Source organism: Equus asinus, chromosome 7 (genome assembly GCF_041296235.1).
Source record: "Equus asinus isolate D_3611 breed Donkey chromosome 7, EquAss-T2T_v2, whole genome shotgun sequence".
NCBI lineage: Eukaryota > Metazoa > Chordata > Mammalia > Perissodactyla > Equidae > Equus > Equus asinus.
Genome location: NC_091796.1, coordinates 26,421,218 through 26,440,431, shown reverse-complemented (window position 1 = coordinate 26,440,431; position 19,214 = coordinate 26,421,218). Strand labels below are relative to the sequence as shown.

Genomic DNA, 19,214 nt, shown 5'->3' with positions numbered 1-19,214 from the left:
AGCAGAGAAGTCTTTATCTGTTCTGTTTGCTGCTGTGTCCCCACAGTGGCCGGGCACTTGACAATCCGATGACTGAATGAAACACTGACACCAGCAATCACATACTGAGGACCAACTGTATCCCCGGTACAACGGTCAGTGCTTCCCGTATACTGTCTTACGTGAGTCATTCATTCACTCATTCTATTGGCTGAGCGTCTGCTACTCTGCGCCAGCAGTCACTGTGCGTGCCAGGGCCCAGGACACAGGGTGCAGCAGCCACACACACTCCTGTCCTCACAGAGCTGCCTTCTTGAGGAGAGAGACGAATACACAGCAGCAACATCAAAAAAATGATAACAGAGTAGGTAGTAAGAGAGGGAAGGACAAGAGGCTCGAGAGGCTGGAGGGTGGTTGAGGGGCAGCCAGGTGAGGAAGGACGTGTGTCCCTCCTGAGGGAGCAGCGCGGAGGGAAGGCCACGAGGTGACTGCTGGGGGCAGAGAGGGGGCGGAGGAAGAGCAGGCCCTGGAGAGCCGGGCCCAGGGGCGGGAGGATGGGGAGGCAGAGGAGCCGCATGGAGACTCGGCCTCCACGCTAAGGTCCGGAAAGCAAGTGAAGGGTCTGAGAGGCCACCTGAAGAGAGAGGCTCTGTGCGGGGTCTACTCCGATCACAGCGCGGAGAACTAGAGGGCACCTGGCAGCGGCGGGGGCAGGGTCTGGTCCAGGTGAGGGCAAATGGCCCGAACCAAGGCGGATGACACTAGTTAGGTAGATTCAGAAGATATTAAAAGGAAAGAGGCGGGTAGGTAGGGGACCTACACACACACACACAGAGTGATGGAAATTTTAAAACAACATTTACAACGATTAAGACCAGACACCTAAGTGCTGGATCCTCAGAGTTCCAGAATGATGAGAGAGGGGCCGAGTTAAGCAGGAAATGCTTTGTGGCAAGATGAGTTTTGAGTTAAATTTTGAAACAAGTGTCTAGGGATTCCTGAAAAGGAGGGAACTGTGGTCACGGATGTTACAACATAATACAGACAGTACAATCCCCATCCATCACGTCTTTAATGAAAACCACTCCACTCCATGGCTCCCAAGGCATCATGGCAATGCAGAATTGACACAAATGGATTCTCGAAGTGACCCCACCTCCAATGACCCTAGATGCTCCCTCATCCTCTCTGTAGCCCATACTCCAGAAGCCTTTGCCGAACTACTCTGGTTTAACGAAATCCTAAGACTTTTCAGACTATCGGTGTTTCCAGTCAGCTCTTTCTCATCACCAGCGTAGGCTCGAAGTCTCGGCGTGCGCAGACAGCAATGGTAACGACTGCGATTTAGAGGACAACTTCTCCCACTGGGCTCTTCTGGTCAGTCTGGCCAACAAAGTCTCATCAGCTCAGGGATGTGGCACTACTTCCAGCACTTACTGACACGACTGGGACTTAATTAGGTCCCCCAGTTTTCTATTCCCTTGTCATCCACTCACAAAGTCCCCCTGAATGCCTCCCACCCTGGGCCTGCATTCTCTGGATGCACCATGACCACTCAGCGGCTGCGTGCTCTTTTGGGGGCCTGGGCATCCTTGATGGGCCACCTCTCATACTCTCTGCTGCTTCCGCCTGGCACAAGGTTCTTAGGCGTGGGGGGACAGGGTTCTTCAAGGTGGTAATAAGTCTCTGTCATGGAATCAGGTGTCTCACAGGCAGCAACACGACCATATTCTTTTCCGTGAAAAATATGCATTTTAGTAACAGGTGTAGCTACCACCCACTGAGCGCTCCCTGCACACCAAGTCTGTCTGGAAGCTCCACAAGCAGCGTTGTGGTCAGTCACCACAATGTCCCGCCAAGGTCCACATGGCAGACCCCACTGATGGAAGGTGAAGTGGGGTCTGCAGAGGCTGAGTGGCTGGGTCCAGGTGGCACAGCCTGTGGGGTGGAACTGGGGGTAAAGCCCAGGTCTGACGGGGTGGGAAAGCCAGTTTGAAAAGTGACACCAGAGTCATAGGCATCCTAGTGCTTGGTCCTTGAATTGGATTCCCCTGGTACCTTCAGGGTTAGTTCTGTGCCCTGTCACTGAATGCACAGAACCCAGCACACTGCTGTTCAGAAAAATGACCAAAGCCACTACGACGTTAACAATCAAGAAAGGATGGTGGACTGAGTTGGAAAAAGAAAAGAAATTCATCCCTTAATAATGAGGATGAAAGTCCTAGTTCTTAGAACGGCCTCAAACTTTAGAAAACCCCTCATGCCGACTTGGAGAGGAGTGAGGAGGCCATGGGGTACAGAGGTGGTGGTCTGAAAAGGTCAGAGCCCTCACACTGCCTCTTTCAGCTGGAATAATAGCATGCTACATTTCCATGTGGTCATGTGGCTGGTAGCATGCACTTCCTGATGTTAGAAATAAAAATAACTGGAAGATGTGAAACCTTTTCTCCACCCAGTGACATATTTGGAGGTTTTCCTATGAGGGCCTGAGGAAAGGACACTGTATCTCTAAGGAGGGTGGGATGGGAAAGAAAATGAGCATGCTGCTTTCCTAAGAATTCCTTCCTATGGAGGTAAAGACACTCCGGCAGGAGCCGTTTGGCGCTGGCACTGAGTTTACCTGCCCTCATGGTTCTGGGGGAATTCTGATGATGACGTATTCAGCTAGAAAGAGCAATGAGTCAAAGACTGCCCTGTGATCGCTCACAGCAGATCCAGGAGAAGGCCCCAGGAAAAGCACCTGCACCCCATGACTGTCCTCCCACCGCCTGGTCACGGAGCTGGAAATGCCTCGTTTTCACTTTGACTCAAGTTTATGTCACAATGATGATCCATCTCACTCTGGAGTGAGTAAATGTTCTGGAGTGAGTAAATGTCATAAACAAAGTCTCAACATGGGGTGAGAGCCTGAGTGGTAAGACTATTCGGTATATAGCATATAATAGCACATAAAAAAATAGAATAAAATAGCATAAACTTCACCTATCAGTAGCAGACATGTATTTTTATTATGAAGTTTTTCTTGAAGTTGGCCAATGATTATTTCTATAGAAGTTCTCCACAAAAACTCAATAATCAATTCTGAGATTATGGCCAACATTTATAGCTAACATAACTGATTACCTATTACATGGCAGGCACGTCCCAACACTTTACATATAGTTACTCATTTTTTTTATCTTCCCAAAGCCCCAGTACATAGTTGTATATCCTCATTGTAAGTCCTTCTAGTTCTTCTATGTGGGACGCCACCACAGCATGGCTTGATGAGCGGTACTAGGTCTGTGCCCAGGATCCAAACTGGCAAACCCTGGGCCACGGAAGCAGAGCACGTGAACTTAACCACTCGGCCACAGGGCCGGCCCCTATAGTTACTCACTTACTCTTTGAAGTAACTAGAAAAAGCACTTGAAAGGCAGGCAGATAGTTTGAATTTTAGCCCATTCATTCATTCAGCAAATATCTACTGAGGGCCTACTGTGTAGGAAGGACAGTACTAAACATATAGCTGTGAGTAAGACACACACAATCCCAGCTTTTAAGAGCAGCTCAAGTCCATTCCTTATTAGCTGGGTGACTTGGGACAAGTCTTGTACCTTCACTCAGACTCAGGCTCTTAAGAGATAAAGTTTACTCTGAGATTTTGAATTTAACCATCCTGTCTACTCCACAGGGTTGTGACAATCAAACGAGATGAGCCACGTAAAAGAGCTCTCTCTAATGCCTAACACAGAGTGAGCACTCAATCAACATTGGCTTTTATCACTGACATGAAAATAGTATGCAAATGTGAGGTATGCTCTTATTTTATAACTTTCAGTAATCAAATCTAAAGACTAGAAATACCACGAGTGGCCTGGTCCTAAGCCTGTTTCTCTTATGCCACCCACATGGACACTCCTCACTGGGCAACCCTGTTTCCTGACTCTTAGTAACAGAAACATAGGAGGCTCTGGGCCTCCCTGCATGAAAACCCAGGCACAAGTGCTGACAAATGGCTTACAGGTGACAGACTCATCTTCATAAACATTTTTAAAGAACGAAATTATGTCACTGAGAGAAGGTAGGTCCTGAAGAACGGCCTTCTTTCTCTGTCTCAGAGTCGTCGTTGTTGAATGATGAGTTAAATGAATGAATGTGTGACTTCAAATCTGCATGATAATCCTGTGCCACAGGCACTGTTAACTCAACTGGAAGGGAGGATTGGCCCTGATGTGAGCTGATGGCTACGGTAAAGAGGACGGGAGGGTCACTTCTAAGACGTAGCTGACATCAGGAACATGACCTAGGTGTTCACAGCCTTCCTGTGTGATTATGCGGCATGTTCAACAACATTCAAGATGGAGCCAGGAGTGTGGCATCTAACCCCTGAGCTGAATGAGCCTGGAGTGGCTGAGGTTATCCAGGAGCGAGGACACCAAGCCTTATTCTAGGAGCTCACAGAGCCAACCCAGTAGGGGAGATCAGGGGAAGTGACATATACTGAGGCCACCCAAGTGCCAGGTACTTCCCACCTCACCCATGACCACACTATAAAAACAGAAGTGGCATTTCGCAGCTCATTGCTTTACGTCCTTCACAACAGTCAGTGTGTATCTTGTTTATTTGTTCACTTTGTGGACTATTCGTCTCCCTTACTAGAACATAGGCTCCAAGAAGGCAGGGACCCTACGAGCATCTGGCATACTATGGATCCTAAGAGATGTCTGTTGAATGATGAGTTAAATGAGTGAGTGACTGACTTCAAATCTGCATAATAATCTTGTGACACAGGTATTATTAACTCTATTGGATGGATAAGAAAACTTAGGCTCAAAAGGTAAAATAAAATGCCAAAGAGGCCAGAGCTGGGAAGTGGCGGAGCCAGAGGCTGAAGGAAATTCACGCCTCTCCACCGTGGCCTCCCCAGAGGCCACAGGTACCTGGCTGTGCGCTCTTCAAAACGTCTATCTTCAACGTGGACACTAGGCTTCCATGTCTTTCCAGTAATGACAACGAGCTTCAAACATTTCTTCAATGTCCCCCGACCACTAAGTCACTTAACCTTTGTGCCTGAGTTTCCTCACCGTGAAATGACAGAATGGGTCTCCAGGGCCCTGTTTCAGCTCTGGAGTCCAGGTTCCCCCGGGCTGGAGTCAGGAGGCCTCCACTCTGTCCTGGCTCAGCTACGGGCTGAGCACTTCTCCAGGACTCAGTTTTCTCACCTTGCGTAAAATGAAGCACCTCTGAGCTCCTTCCATCTCTGACTGGGTGGGGTTTTATGAGATGACCCCAGTAAGGTCTACACATTTGTATTCTCTGCCATGCCTCCCAGGCTCTCCTGGGTTGCCTGGAGAAAGGTCGAATAGGCTGGGCCTGGTTCAGCCACAGCCCTGAAGTCAAGCATTTGCTGGTTTCTACTTGGCCAGGCCTCACATGGGGGCAGCCTCACGGGAGACAGTAAACATCTAAAGGCTCCTGAGCTGTCCTGTGGGTTGACAAGAGATGGCTCTAAAGGCTGACTTCTAATTGTTTAAAACCAAGACAAACAAGGCTGCAGTTGAGCTGCTCTGTGGCCCGAGAGCTTGTGGCTAAGTGGGTTGAGGTTCCAGATGTGTCCCCAGTGCTGGCCAGTGAAGCCTGACCCCTTCGACACAATGGCTCCTAAGTCGCTGTCTCCTGAGTGGGTGCCCCCCGACACAGGGGAAGCAAAGGGCAAGTACAGACAGAGCAGCACGAACACGCTTCTATTACTGGCAAAACGTGAACACTGTGGACAGCGCGCGCACACACACACACGCACGCCCCTGAACCTACAGCACGAGCTCCTCTCTCCGCAGGGGAGCAAGTGAGCTGCGGGGTATTATTTCTTGGGTTATTTGCTTAGAACTTTTCATTAGCACTTCAAAGGTTCAGAAAGGAGGATAAAGCATAAATAGCAAGAAAAACAAGAGCGTGTTCTCTAGGCCTGACTATACAAAACTAACACTGGAAAGCACAAGGTAAAGAGCTTTCCTTTTCTTGCAATGTCTTGTTTTTAAGACAGTGTACCGGGAACATTTTAAAAGGGTGAATAAGAGGCACAAATCATAGAGGAGTTTTGAAAACACTATTCAGTCACCCTGACTGAATGTGAAGGCCCCTGCATTACTAGCTGTGCCCAAGCTGCATTTAATTTGACGCCCCTCCACCCCACCCCCCCCGCCCCAATCTACCTGTCTGTCTAGCTAGAGGGACAGACAACATGGTTTGAGATTTAAACAGACATTCTTAAAAATACATGCTCCTCTAATGTCTTAGAAGTTGGAGAGCTAAGGAAAAGAAAGACAAAAGATTTTATTTAGCACTAATGACACTAGGGACACATTTTGTCAGGATTCCGTCCAAGAAATGTCACAGTCTGAACGTCAGAACCACCATCTAGAAAAAGTCACTCTTCCTTTCCGTTCCTTGTCAAGCCTGTGGAGAACAATAATGCCATCCTGTGATGGCTGAGGGAAGTCCAACTTCCTTACTTGAGAGTGTCTTCGTTTCTGATCCGACCAACAAACGCCCCTTGGCTGCCCAGCCGCTTGGGCATTCCGAGGCCTTCCCAGCTCTGACGTCCATCTAGCTCCTCTCTACCCACATCTCTCTCTCGATTTCTCAGGCCCTCTTTGGGCTCCAGCCAGTGACTGCTGGGTGGACGTGCTTGAGGACTACTAAAGCTCTGGGAAAGTGGAGGGGGGGCTCTGGGGGGATGGGCGCTTTGGTTTGATAGTTATGGCGAGAATTCACCTGGAACAGGCGAGCAGAGTGCAGGGTGCTGCTGGTCACCTCAGGCCCGGCTTTCACCCCTCTCCTTCTGAGACAGTTGTCCTGTGACTCAGCTCAACAGGAGAGAAAACCCATCTCTCAGGCTTGGAGCTTGGGCTCAGTCCAAAGCTACTTACAACAATCCTGCTGTTTTGATTTTTGGAGCCAGAGGTAACATTAGACTCTCAAGTTTGGCCGGAATGTTTTTATCAGCTTCAGTGAATCAACCTACCACAGTGGGACATCCGGACGCCCAGCCCAGAGACAAAGCAGAGGTCTGATTTGGTGGTTGAGACTAGGGTATAACAAGCAGACCAAAAGCTTTAAAGACTGCCTCTGCTGTCAGTCATGTGATCTGGTGAAAACCCACAGGAAGTGCAGCGAACAGATGCAGGGCTCAACTGCAATAATTTTATTTACCACGAAAGTTCAATGGAGTTTTCCCCCTTCCACCTAAAGATCATATAGATAGCATCCGAAACTCTAGCAAGCCCCTGGCATGGTTCCAGAAAGTTCAGTGCAATTTAAAATCAAATCGCTATACAGCACATTAAAAAAATTCTTTAAAAGGCCATACTAAGCCTCTGAATAGACAAGTGATGGGTGATGGCTGGGAGCGAGGCAGCCATCACCGCCGCAGAGGCGCGGGTAGAATGGACGAGGAGAGCTGCCGCTGTGGAACGCGCACGGGCGGGGGTGGGGAGGTCTGGTTTCAAGACCCTGCCATAAGGCAGCAAGGTGAGCTTTTGCATATGATTATTTTATCCAGGGGTGGATTTGGGGATGATTATCCAGTGTCCCTACCATTCTTTCCCTCATATACTACTGCTGTGTAACGCTGGGTCCTCCCGCGACAGGTCCTAAACTAAATGCTGGTGAGCACCAACTACGTCCGAGGCTCTGTAGTCGAGGCTGTAGAGGAAAGAGGAGGAATAACTGCTGTGCCTCTAACAGGGGCTCAATTTAGGAGAAGGGCTACGAGCAGTGGGGAGTTGACACACGACGGAAGAGCCCCAAGGGGCTCCCTCCCAGGAAGACTGGCGACTATGGGCAGGTGGGGGGCACAGAAGATCTCAGGTGGGCTCAGACAGTAAACTCTGGGAGAAATCATGAACCGACAAATCAGGAAACATCTATATTATCAGGTCAGCTAAACTACGTTCTGAACAAGCTGAACTGCAGGCCCTTCTGTGTGTAACAGAATGAGTTACAAATGTATCAAATATTGTGACCTAACTGACACGGAGAACCTAAGCACCAGTCTGAGTAACGGTCACACTGAATGTGCAGTAGCCTTATGTGAAGTAATTTCAAAATCAATGAAAAACTAATTCAAAACAGAAAGCTAGGACGGGCCACTTATAAAAAGCTACAGATGAAGAAATACAAAGCTAAAATTGAGAAACCTACACTGAGGGTGGCTCAGAAGACGGTCACAATGCATTGCACATCTAAGAGCACCATGGGTGGCACAAAAGTACAAACAAAACCACAAAACCCCAGAACAGTCACAAGGTACACCAAGTTAACTGGAATTCGCATTAAATGACTAGTGTGGAAGTTCACTTTTTCAAGAACTTTTTCCTTTTTTTTTTTCCGCCCCAAAGCCCCAAAGGCCCCCGGCACATAGTTGTATGTTCTTCGTTGTGGGTCCTTCTAGTTGTGGCATGTGGGACACTGCCTCAGCATGGCTTGATGAGCAGTGCCATGTCCGCACCCAGGATTTGAACCAATGAAACACTGTGCCACCTGCAGCGGAGCACGCGAACTTAACCACTCGGCCACGGGGCCAGTCCCAAGAACTCTTTCTAATACGGTGAACATACTCATTTCCTCAGCCCCAAACTCCTTTAAACTCAGGCTCATTCTTTCTGGCAAAGCAGCTGACACTTTCCAAAAATGAAAAAAACAATGCTATTGATAAATTAGTTGTGTTTTTATCCCCTTGAAGTCAGTAAACATTATTAAAACATTCAAAAACTTGATTTGGTATATGTATCACATTGTAACGTATTACCTTAGTGTGTAAAATAGCTAGCAACTGTGAAACGTTCAATTTGCTGAAAACCTCAAGACAGGAGATAAGCAATGAATGCATCAGAAAGAGCGAATCGAAGCAGTGTGTCTAGTTTTTCTCAGGGAAAACATGAACAGGAAGAAGCAGTCAGAGCAAAGTGGGTGGCTGGATAGGTCACTGACGGAGGGGGGACGAGAAAAACACTAGCACAGGAGGGTTATGTGATTTGAGAACTAGGACCAAAAAAGGAAAATAATGAAGAGGAACCTGCCCTACTATATGTTGAACTACAAACCTAAAATAATTGGATGGCATAACGTCCCTCCCTCTAATTCAGACCATCACAGATGTATGTAATTTAGAATTCATACCTGCTCGGTTATGATCACAGGAGAACTAAACAAAAGATCTGTATAAAATGCCTCACCTTGGGAACAGAGGACACACTTTATTTTATAGTTCAAAAAAAAGTGGTTGAGATTCAAACTTTCAGAATTTTTAATTTTGAAAATTTCAGATTTAAAATTTCAAAATAGGGGCCGGCCTGGTGGCATAGTGGTTAAGTTCGCATGCTCTGCTTTGGCGGCCCGGGCCTCAGTGGTTTGGATCCCCTGTGAGGACCTATGTATTGGTCATCAAGCCATGCTGTGGCAGCATCCCACATACAAAATAAAGGGAGATGGGCACAGATGTTAGCTCAGGGACAATCTTCCTCACACACACAAGAAATTTTCAAAATACACAGCAGTACCTGAGAGAACCGAAGCCCACATGCCCTTCGTTTATGTACCATATTGTATGAAGGACACCACGGCTCCCACATTCACTTTTTCCTCCTCCCTTCTCATTCCATCTTAGTCAACTAACCAACCAATTATGATGTGGAAAACACTGTGAGGTATGGCAAGGCAAGTGTAAAACAAAGTTGCTACTCTCAATGAGCTGAAAATCTAGTGAGGAGACAAAATATAAACGCATAGACTAAACACTTAAATAGCAATCTCATTGTTAAATACCAAGAAGGGTGACACAGAGAGTGAACCACTGAAGAGTTTCCAGCAGGAACAAGTCAATAAATCTGTCACGTCTGGGACAGTCTTCCTGGAGGCAGCGGGGAGAGGAGGTCACCTCAGGCAGGGACAAGCAAGGCAGGAATGAAGAGTGTTCAGGGGCTGGGGGTAGAGAGCAGCCAAAGGAACACGTGGGTAGGAGGTGGGGGCTGAGGTTCCAAAGGGGGACTGGGGCAGAGTTGGAATGGTACTCTATATTTCCTGGCTTCTTCAGGCACTGCAGAGGGGGCAGTGAAGCGGGTAAGAGAGGTAGCGAAGTTTATTAAAATGACTGGGTGTAGAGATGGTAGTGAGGATGGTGATATGCGTGTGTGTGACATTTCCTCCAACAAACTACACCCCCTCCCTCTCAACACCCAAAAGTCACGTTAGAGAAATGAGATCCACAGGCCAGGAGCATCAGTATCACCTGGGTAGGCACTTGTTAGAAATGCAAGCTTGGGCCGGCCCAGTGGCGCAGTGATTAAGTGTGCATGTTCCACTTCGGCAGCCCGGGGTTGGCCAGTTAGGATCCCGGGTGTGGACATGACACCACTTGACAAGCCATGCTGTGGTAGGCATCCCACATATAAAGTAGAGGAAGATGGGCATAGATGTTAGCTCAGGGCCAGTCTTCCTCAGCAAAAAGAGGAGGATTGGTGGCAGATGTTAGCTCAGGGCTAATCTTCCTCAAAAAAAAAAAAAGAAAAAAGAAAAGAAAAAAAAGAAATGCAAGCTCTTGGGCCCCAAATATTCTGTGATTCAGGAAGGCAGAAGGGAAAGAATGCCCAGAGAGAAAAAGGATTTCAATTTTGGAGAAGGAGCCATATGTGCGAGGAAAGGTTCTCAGGATTGGGAGGGACTAAGACTGAGGCTTACAACAGCAATGATTTATTTCAGGCCTTGAGGCTAAAACGTGGCAGATCTAACTAGAAATCAGTATTTTGGGCCACTGGGAAGGCTGGCCCTAAGACAGTGACAGAGGCTAAGAACACAGTGGAGGTGATCAGCAAGAAATCAATCATATGGGAAAGGATGATGAAAAATGGTGCTTCAAGACAATCTAGTAGGTCCAAGTTTTGCTAGGAGCTTCCTAGTTCCACTAGTATGCAATCATTTCACAAATAAGGAATTACTTTTACATGGCTCCTGTCTTCAAAGATGCGAATGTTAACAGGAGACAGATGCAGAGTACCAAGTGTTAAGTGCTCCTTCTAATCCACAGCAGTAACTTTCTCTTTGGTTTGAAGTTCTCAACAGATCATGTAGGATCCTGCTCACGGCCCACCTTCCTAACTGCTCAGACCCACGCTGCACAGCTTCCCTAACCTGCAGAGTGGCTACAGCCACCTGTTCAAGTGCTTTTGGTAAACAACTTGAATTCTCTTTCTTGGACAGAGATCTCCCTGCAGTGAGAATGGATGGGCCAAGAAGATGAGCTGGAGATGGGAAAGGCTGGATGAAGAAAGGTTTCTCTCTAGGGTTCCAAGAAATACCCCGGGGGGCCTCGCAAGACATGACTGACCCAGCCACCCGCGGCTGACTACTACAGCAATGGCCCTGAGGCCAGCCAGCGACTGTGCTGGCGATGCCCTGCCAGGGAGGGGAGGTGGACTCCTGAGCCCGGCTCAGGGAAGTGAGTGTGAGGGGGGAGGGGGCAGAAGGGGGAAGGCTGAAGGAGACTTCAGGGTTCTTCAAGACACTCCAGTCACATTCCCCTTTCTTCAGCTATCACCCTCTGCTCCCACTTTCCTGAAATAGAGGCAGGACCTTTAAGACAATTCAGAGAGACCTGGAGCCACAAAACGGGCTCTGCACTGCAACTAAGCGGCTCACTGACAGAGAGTATTTTTATGGTCAATATTACAGCAGAAAAGAAAAATACTTCCTCTGCTTTCCAAAACCAACGTAGAGACAGGATAATAAAAAGGACAGGTGATATGGTCACAAATCAGATATGGCCTCGTTCTCAGATGGCATGTCACTGAGGAAGGTACTCACAGAAGGCTAAGGAATATGAAGATATTAATATTTGGAAGCTAAAACAAAGATCAAATCTTCCATTTTCAAAAGGCTTTTCTTTGCCATTCACGAATCCTGCTTTTACTCTTTCCTGTACAAAAAGGGCGCAGGTTTTATGTTGCATTCCTTACTGTGTTCAAAGTTTAAAGACTGGCCCACCATATCTAAAATGAAGTATTGTACTGGTCTCAAGGCAGGTTAGAAATTTAACTGCAATGGTATAAATCCACGTGATTTCAGTTTTTTCCCATAATTTTCTTACAAAGGGAACATTTTACAACTTTATGAATAAACAACAACATTGTAGCTTGAAAGTATTTTTAGAGGTGGCAAAGCCATGATTCTAACCAATAAGACCAGGACACCACAGGAGAGAGTGAAGCTCCATGCTCTGAAGGGATGCTCCCAGAGCCCGAGGTCTTTCACTGACTCTGGCTCACATACTGGGTCAGGCAAGGCCACAGAGCTGTGGAATAGTGGTCAGAAAAAGCAAGGCAAGGCAGCTGGGAGACATGCTTGTGTCTGTTTGCTCCAAGGCAGTGGCTCTGCAGGCTGCGGATGCCGGCAGAGGTGCTGTCACTGCAAATATCAACCAAGGGAGCCGCAGGGCCTTGGGAGCCACTATGCCCTGTGTCATTCACAGTCTGAAAGCCGAGGCTGGGCCAGGCAGAGCAAGCATTTTGACTCCTGTCCCTTGTAATTCCCCAGCTTAGACAAACTGGAGTTTGTAAAAGGCAGGCAGTTGGTACTTAATGCTCTTCATGGCAATGCTCATACTTACCAAGTATTTGAAATGGAAATAAACACTATGATAAGGAAGCATAAACTTTTAAGACTAATATGTATCGCTCCCATCTAGGCTAGGAAAGGTATAATGGAGGGAAAAATCAGGATGTCTGACTTTGAGAGTTGGCTCTGACACTAATAAACTTGGACAAATGACGTCACCTCCTTGACATGTAGTCATCTCATCTGTAAACCATTACTGCTGTAGAGGCCTGCTCTGACTGTGGTGGGGGACCGATGCTGAAGACTGGCTGCGAGGTCGACGTGATTCCAGAGGGGGCTGGGGGCCCAGCAAGGGTCAGGCAGGGCTGCTGGGCCAATCCGGTCAGCACCTTGCCCTGCCTTGCCCAAGCAATGCCACAGAAGGGCCCTAAAAGAGCCCAACTCCTGCCCTGTGACAAAGGTCACGGCCAAAAAACCACAAACCTGGGAAACAGAGGGACCTCTCCCGTCTCCATTTTAGTCTTAACCATTATTTTTTTTCAAATCAATGCCCCAGAAGGCCAAGTAAACCATCTGTAGTTGAAGCATTTGAAGATCTATAATCAGTTCCAAAACCTGACAGTGGTTTAAGAGGAAGGAGTCTTATATTTCATAACACACGCTCTAATTATTCCAAATTTACATATTTCAATAAAAAAGATATATTGCTTATCTCTTAATTTACTTTCAGGGACTAACCACGGATAATTCAATTTGTTATACACTACAAGCATGAAAATGAAATAAAATTGGAATTTACCTTGAAAATATTCACAAAACATTTTAAGGGATATTTCTAAGGGAAATTCCAAATTTAAATAATCAACATATTATATTTTAAGATTTGGACATAGGAAACAAATAATAAAATACTCTTTTATACTTGGGGTTTATTTAGAGAAAAGAATATAGAACATATGCTTTATTTAAAAAAAAAATAAAAATTTGGGATAAATAAGAAAACAAGATGAAAATTATCAACTTCCCCTAAAGAAAACTATTGTATGCTCAGCATGAAAGGGATGACATCTGAGTTCTGGGGCTTTTAAGATACTGCTTTACTTTCAAAAGAAGCAGATTAAGGAAGAGAGAGAATGTTGTGTTTACTGCAAGAGTAATTTACATTGTTGATACATCTTCCATGGTTTCCCCATCTCAGTGAACATAAAAAACACCTTCTGATGAAGAAAGATGTGTTAAGATAACACTTCTGATTAAATTCCTCTTGTGAGGTGACCTGCTCACCCATGCATCCTTCCTTCCTTTGTATGAATATTTACATTTTAATTATAACCACTGATGCTTTAACAAATACGCTGTTTTAACACAATGGTGGATACAAAATAATGGTCGTCTTCACCATCTGGCTGATGGGTCTGCATCATTTGTTGTCACTATACCAAGACCCCAACCCAATGGCTGACGCCTGCTGTCTTCCGGGATGTTCTGGTGGTCAGGGCTGCAGCAGGGCAATGTGAGGCACAGGTGGCTGCCACACAGAGCTGCAGGGTGAGGGTGACAGGCTAGGAGGCCAAGTTGAAGGTTTACTCAGTACCAGTGAAGGCCCAACATTTCCCCCAAAATCTTAGGGAACATCGCCCACATACATAAAAGTGGAGAGAATGGTGTGCCTATTAACCAGCTACAGGTCATCAACTCACGGTCACTTTTATTGCATCGACCTCAAACTTCCCTCCTCTGAATTATTTTGATGCCAATCCTAGACATTAAATAATTTTATCCCTAAATATTAACCTACATATTATCAAACAGGTAAGAACTTTTTGCTCTACTTTAAGATAACTCAGGATGAGAATAAATTAGGTTACAGAGCGACCCTTTGTATCGTACAGTATTTAACAAAAAATAAGAAATATGGTCTCTGCCCTTAAGTAACCTTAACAACTACTTGGAGAGCTAAGATGAATGCAAATGGAAAAACAATCATGAAAGAGCAATTCTCCAACATAATCTATTGTTAGAAGACGCAACATAGTAATTGCCAGTTCTGATTTAGATGGATTCTAGGATGTGCACAGAAGGATCCATGTGACCTCCCAGCTTCATCTGCTTCCTCTCCTTTACACAAACCATCAGCCTCTGCCAAAATGAACTCCCCGAGGTCCTCTGCACACTCCAGGCAATTCCCACTTCCATGTCCTTTCTGAGACTGCTCTTTATAGCTAAGATGTCCCTCCCATCACAGGAACTTCCTACAGAACTGGCTCAAACGCTTCCCCCTCCTCCAGAAAGCCTTTCGTGGTCCTCTCCAGTGCTTGATGCCTGCCTGGGTGCCCACCTGCAGGCATCTGTCTGTACGTTTCCCACAAAGGCCCTGGATTGGCTATGGGTTTGTACATGGTTTTCACCTGCTACTGGATATAAATGTTTTGAAGGCAGACTCTATGAGCGTGCCCCCACAGTTCTGGGTGCGGCTTTGCTGAGTGAGGAACAGCGCCCCTGTCAAGGGCTACGGTGATGAGCAGACAGCCCTTGGACGAGAGCAGGCAGGGGAAGATCTAGTGATGAGACAGTGGGTCTGGTGGTCCTGAAGGAGAGGGGAGGGGTGGGAAAGTACTCCACGCAGAGGGAATTATTCAGAAGCCCCGCCAAGCAAGAAAAAGGTTCGAACCCTCCCATATATTGACCTCTCTGAGGCGCTCCTGGGTAGTCAGGGGTGCACAAGCAATGATGAAATCTGATCATGGTCCTCTGTGGCTTCACAAAAATCCTGGATGGCTTCCCAATGAAAACTCCTGACATAGATGACAGCAAAAAGAATAGACAGAGACACTGTACCAAGGTATTTATAACCTAGGTATGCGAGATAAAATATCTACAAAAATAATTATAAGACAAGGTAGAAGTGATAACTATCATGGGAAGTATACAAATAAATGTAGTTTATGGGAGTCCAGGGAAGGGAGAAATTATTTTAAATGGGGGCATCAAGAAAGGCTTCGAGGAGGTGGTGGTCTGTAAACGATGGGTAGGATTCGGGGCATGTGAAGGTCGGCAGAAGGATATTTGAGGCAGGGGGAAAAACAGAAAAAAAAGGCACGGAGGCAGAAAAGCACAGGATGCCCAAGGACCAGCCTGTGTTCAGGTTCTTTGGAAAATGGGGAATATGAGGGGGCTTATGATGTGAAACAAAGCTTGAAAGGCAGGTTTGTGGAGTCTTACCGAGCCTTACTCTGCACTGTAGTCTGCAAAGGGGAACCACTAGGTGTGTTTGAGCAAAGCAGTGACTGGGACCTGAATGTGGTTTTGGGGAATTACCTGGGAAGCAATGTGATCCACTTGGATTGGGAGGGCAAAAAAGCAGGACCTAGGAGAGAAGGCGCAGGGAGACTAGTGCAGGGGATGAGGGCCTGAACCCAAGAGACGACAGTGGGAACAGAGGAGACGATGAACAGGGGAGAGGTGGCAAGGCCATGGGGATGAAGAGGGAGGGAGACACTGCAGCCCTTCACAGCTGCCTCCCCCCAGAAAGGGAAATCAGGGCTTGGAAGTGACTGATTCGGAAACACATGCAACAGTCTCCTCTGTTGACGGTCATATATTTTGAGTCCAACGACCTTTGTTACTTTTGTTTTTTACTACAAACAAAGGAGCAGACAAATAAAATTCTGTTTCCATCCTCCGTCTGGCTCCATTCTAATGAGTCTTTATCTCTGTGATATTGTTTCTTCAAGCCCGTTTGCCTCTGGGAAGGGGTCTCTGTGCAGCTGACTTCACAATGCCTTCATGTTTAGTTCAGCGGTAGCTGCTGGCACAAGCCCCAGTCCAAGCCCCAGTCCTGACAGTCTCGCAGCCCAGAGTAAGCGAGCTGTCTGGGAGGGTTATCAAAATTCTGATTCTCCTGCCTCTGTCTTCAAAAATTAAAAAAGCAGGAAATAGAGCCTGGGAGAAAGATCCAATACCTATTTCTGAAGGGAGATGTTTTACTTAATTTTGTCCCTTTCAATCTTTGATCATCAGCCTGTAAATATTAAAGAGCAAGAACAATGGCTTAGGAACAGGACAGACTGACCGTCAATGAATGACTTTCTGATCAGAGTCGAGGAAGTGGACCCTTATCTAGCTCAAGTTCAAGATCTGTTGACGAATGCCCTGGTCAGTCCCCAGGCCTTGACTCTGGGATCTCCTGCAATGCACAGTGACTGATGGACAGTCCTCCTATCATACATGTGAAGCCAGTAAAGTGCCTCCCACATGTTTGGGGAAAAACAGCAAGCCCTTAAGATTCCAGAGATGAAAGTCAAAATGGATTGGACTCAAGGTGCTTCACAGGACCCACCTTATTTCCCAGGCACAGAACACACACGGATGGTCAGGCTGTTTGCCCTGTGTCCTCCTCCCACTTTGCCTTTGAATTACTTGGAAAGGAAACAGAAGTCCTGAGGACACACTAGGGTTAAGGGTTCCAGCTAAGAAACACTGATTCCAGTGAGGGGTTCATCCTCTATACAAAGTTTAAAAAAACCCTACTTCCCTTCAAAAATGTGTACACAAATTTCTTTGCTGGGATTCTTCCCCAGCATATGTCCTTTTCACTTCTAGGAATCAGGGATGGGAATGGAGTGTGTGATGGGAAGGAAGAGATTATAATAAACCTGGAAAGCCATTTAGGTGACCCAACTTCAGCTAAGGGTAGAAGACAAAAAAATTCCCAAGTAGGATTCTGTATCTATGATAGTCTGCCATCATTAGTTTTTATTCATCTCTCGTCTCCCCGTTCCCCACTGTGGCAAACTCTAGATTTAACTAGAACCCTACTAACTGGAACTTTCACTAAAGCACACTTTTTAGGACAAAGGGACAAATAAGAGCACAAGAGCATACTCAGTGAGTTAAGAAAAAGCACAATAAACTTCCAAGGAACCTCTTGCTGAGATGATTACACACTCTGACACTTTCCACACCTCACACGGGCCGGTATAAAAAGAAGCCACATAGAAGGATGATGGAAACTCAGCAAGAGTCTGAATTATCCACAAAGGATAAAAAGCAACATGCTCCTCATCTATGCCTCAGGAATTTTCCTCTTATTATAAGCAGCTTGGGGAATAGTTGTATTGAAGTTGTCGCTTGTAAGTAAATGAATATATAGACAGAACTAAAGAAATATATAAATGAAAGACACTATCTCAGAGAGCCAAGAAGTTGAGAGTGGTTTAGGACAGTGCCTGACCCAGAGCAGCTTCCTGTCTGGGGGACAGCCATGACTGCATGACATAATGATGAGTCAAAGTGTGACGTGCTCTGATGGGTGGGCCAACAAGGTGGTGGGGAAAGGCTTTGCTGAGGAGGGGATAATTTCTAAATTCTGAGAGAAAGGGGTGAGTTTTGGTAGGGAGGAAGCACTTTACACATTGGGGAAAAGTACAAATAGAGTCATGGATACAAAAACAATAGTAGTAACTTTATCTTTATAAGGGAGACAGTAAAACAGGTCACTCCTCAAAGGACTAGGTTTTTATTTTTCACTTCTTGGAAACCGACAGCTTATAATTTGTAAGGCTATATAGAACTTTATTATAAAACTATACATATTATAAAAAATTTTATCAGAACTGCAATGTCTAGAAAAGGAGCATTTTAAGGCAGACTCCAGCTTGGAAATATGAATTCTCTGATTTCAAAATGGGGTGTTTCATAAACATATTCACTGGTCAATAAAAATTAACTTCTGAGATTTCAGTTATTTTAAACTACTCTTTTCATCCTATTCTCTCAAAAGTCATTTATCACTTATAAAGAAAATGGCTCTGAAAATAAATATGTAGAAATTTATATCAACCAGATAATTCTGAAAATAGGTTAATTTTTGTGAAGCTGTCCATAGCAAGCCCTGTGATTTTATATTCCCTAAAGAAATTGTTAACAGTAAGAAATTTCACATTCACTTTCTGAGGGCCACTCTGAATTTTCAGCTATGAATTATTTGATTACATCCTATTTGAAAAAGTTAAAAATAATACAAAACTCTACTAGACTGATGCAAGGGAACTTCTGGCCTTTGCACTTAGATGTAGGGAGGCTAACATGTACTTGAGATCTCCAGCAAGAATGTATTAAGTTCTATTAATAAAGCTTCTGAGACAGTGTGTTCCAAGTATACATTTTTCCTTTTTAGACTTCTATATCTGCAATTGAAATAAATCTAGTTTTAATTTTTCCCACGTTCAAAATTGTAGTTTCTCTCTTTACCTTCAAATGCTGTTTTGCCATTCACCCCCTTGGTTGCTTATTGTATATCTAGTATTAATCTGCAGTCACAACTAAATATTGCCTCTTACCCACGAAGATGCCCAATCCCTATGGGTTGCTAAGCTATAAGAAAATCATTTTCCCAAACTTTTTACTTACTTGTAGGATTTAAGCTAGTTACACTCTTATTTCTGAAAGTACTGAACTGTTTAAAGTATACTTAAAGTGACTTGTTTAGCTAATTCATTGCTAGATCAGAGAGAATAACTCAAAAAAACAAAATTATCTGAAAATGCCCACAGACGAACCACAAGCTTTGGCTCCAGGTTCTTTGCACGGCCCATCACTCAGACACCCACGGAAGGCTGGGGCCTTTATTTCAGAGAAAGCAG

The 19,214-nt window shown here is 45.7% G+C and overlaps 1 protein-coding gene across 10 annotated transcripts in view; it reads right to left on the bottom strand.

The window, feature by feature from the left end:
• Positions 1-19,214, bottom strand: part of DYM (dymeclin) — a 374,085-nt gene that overhangs the window by 3,222 nt on the left and 351,649 nt on the right. The window lies entirely within an intron of this gene.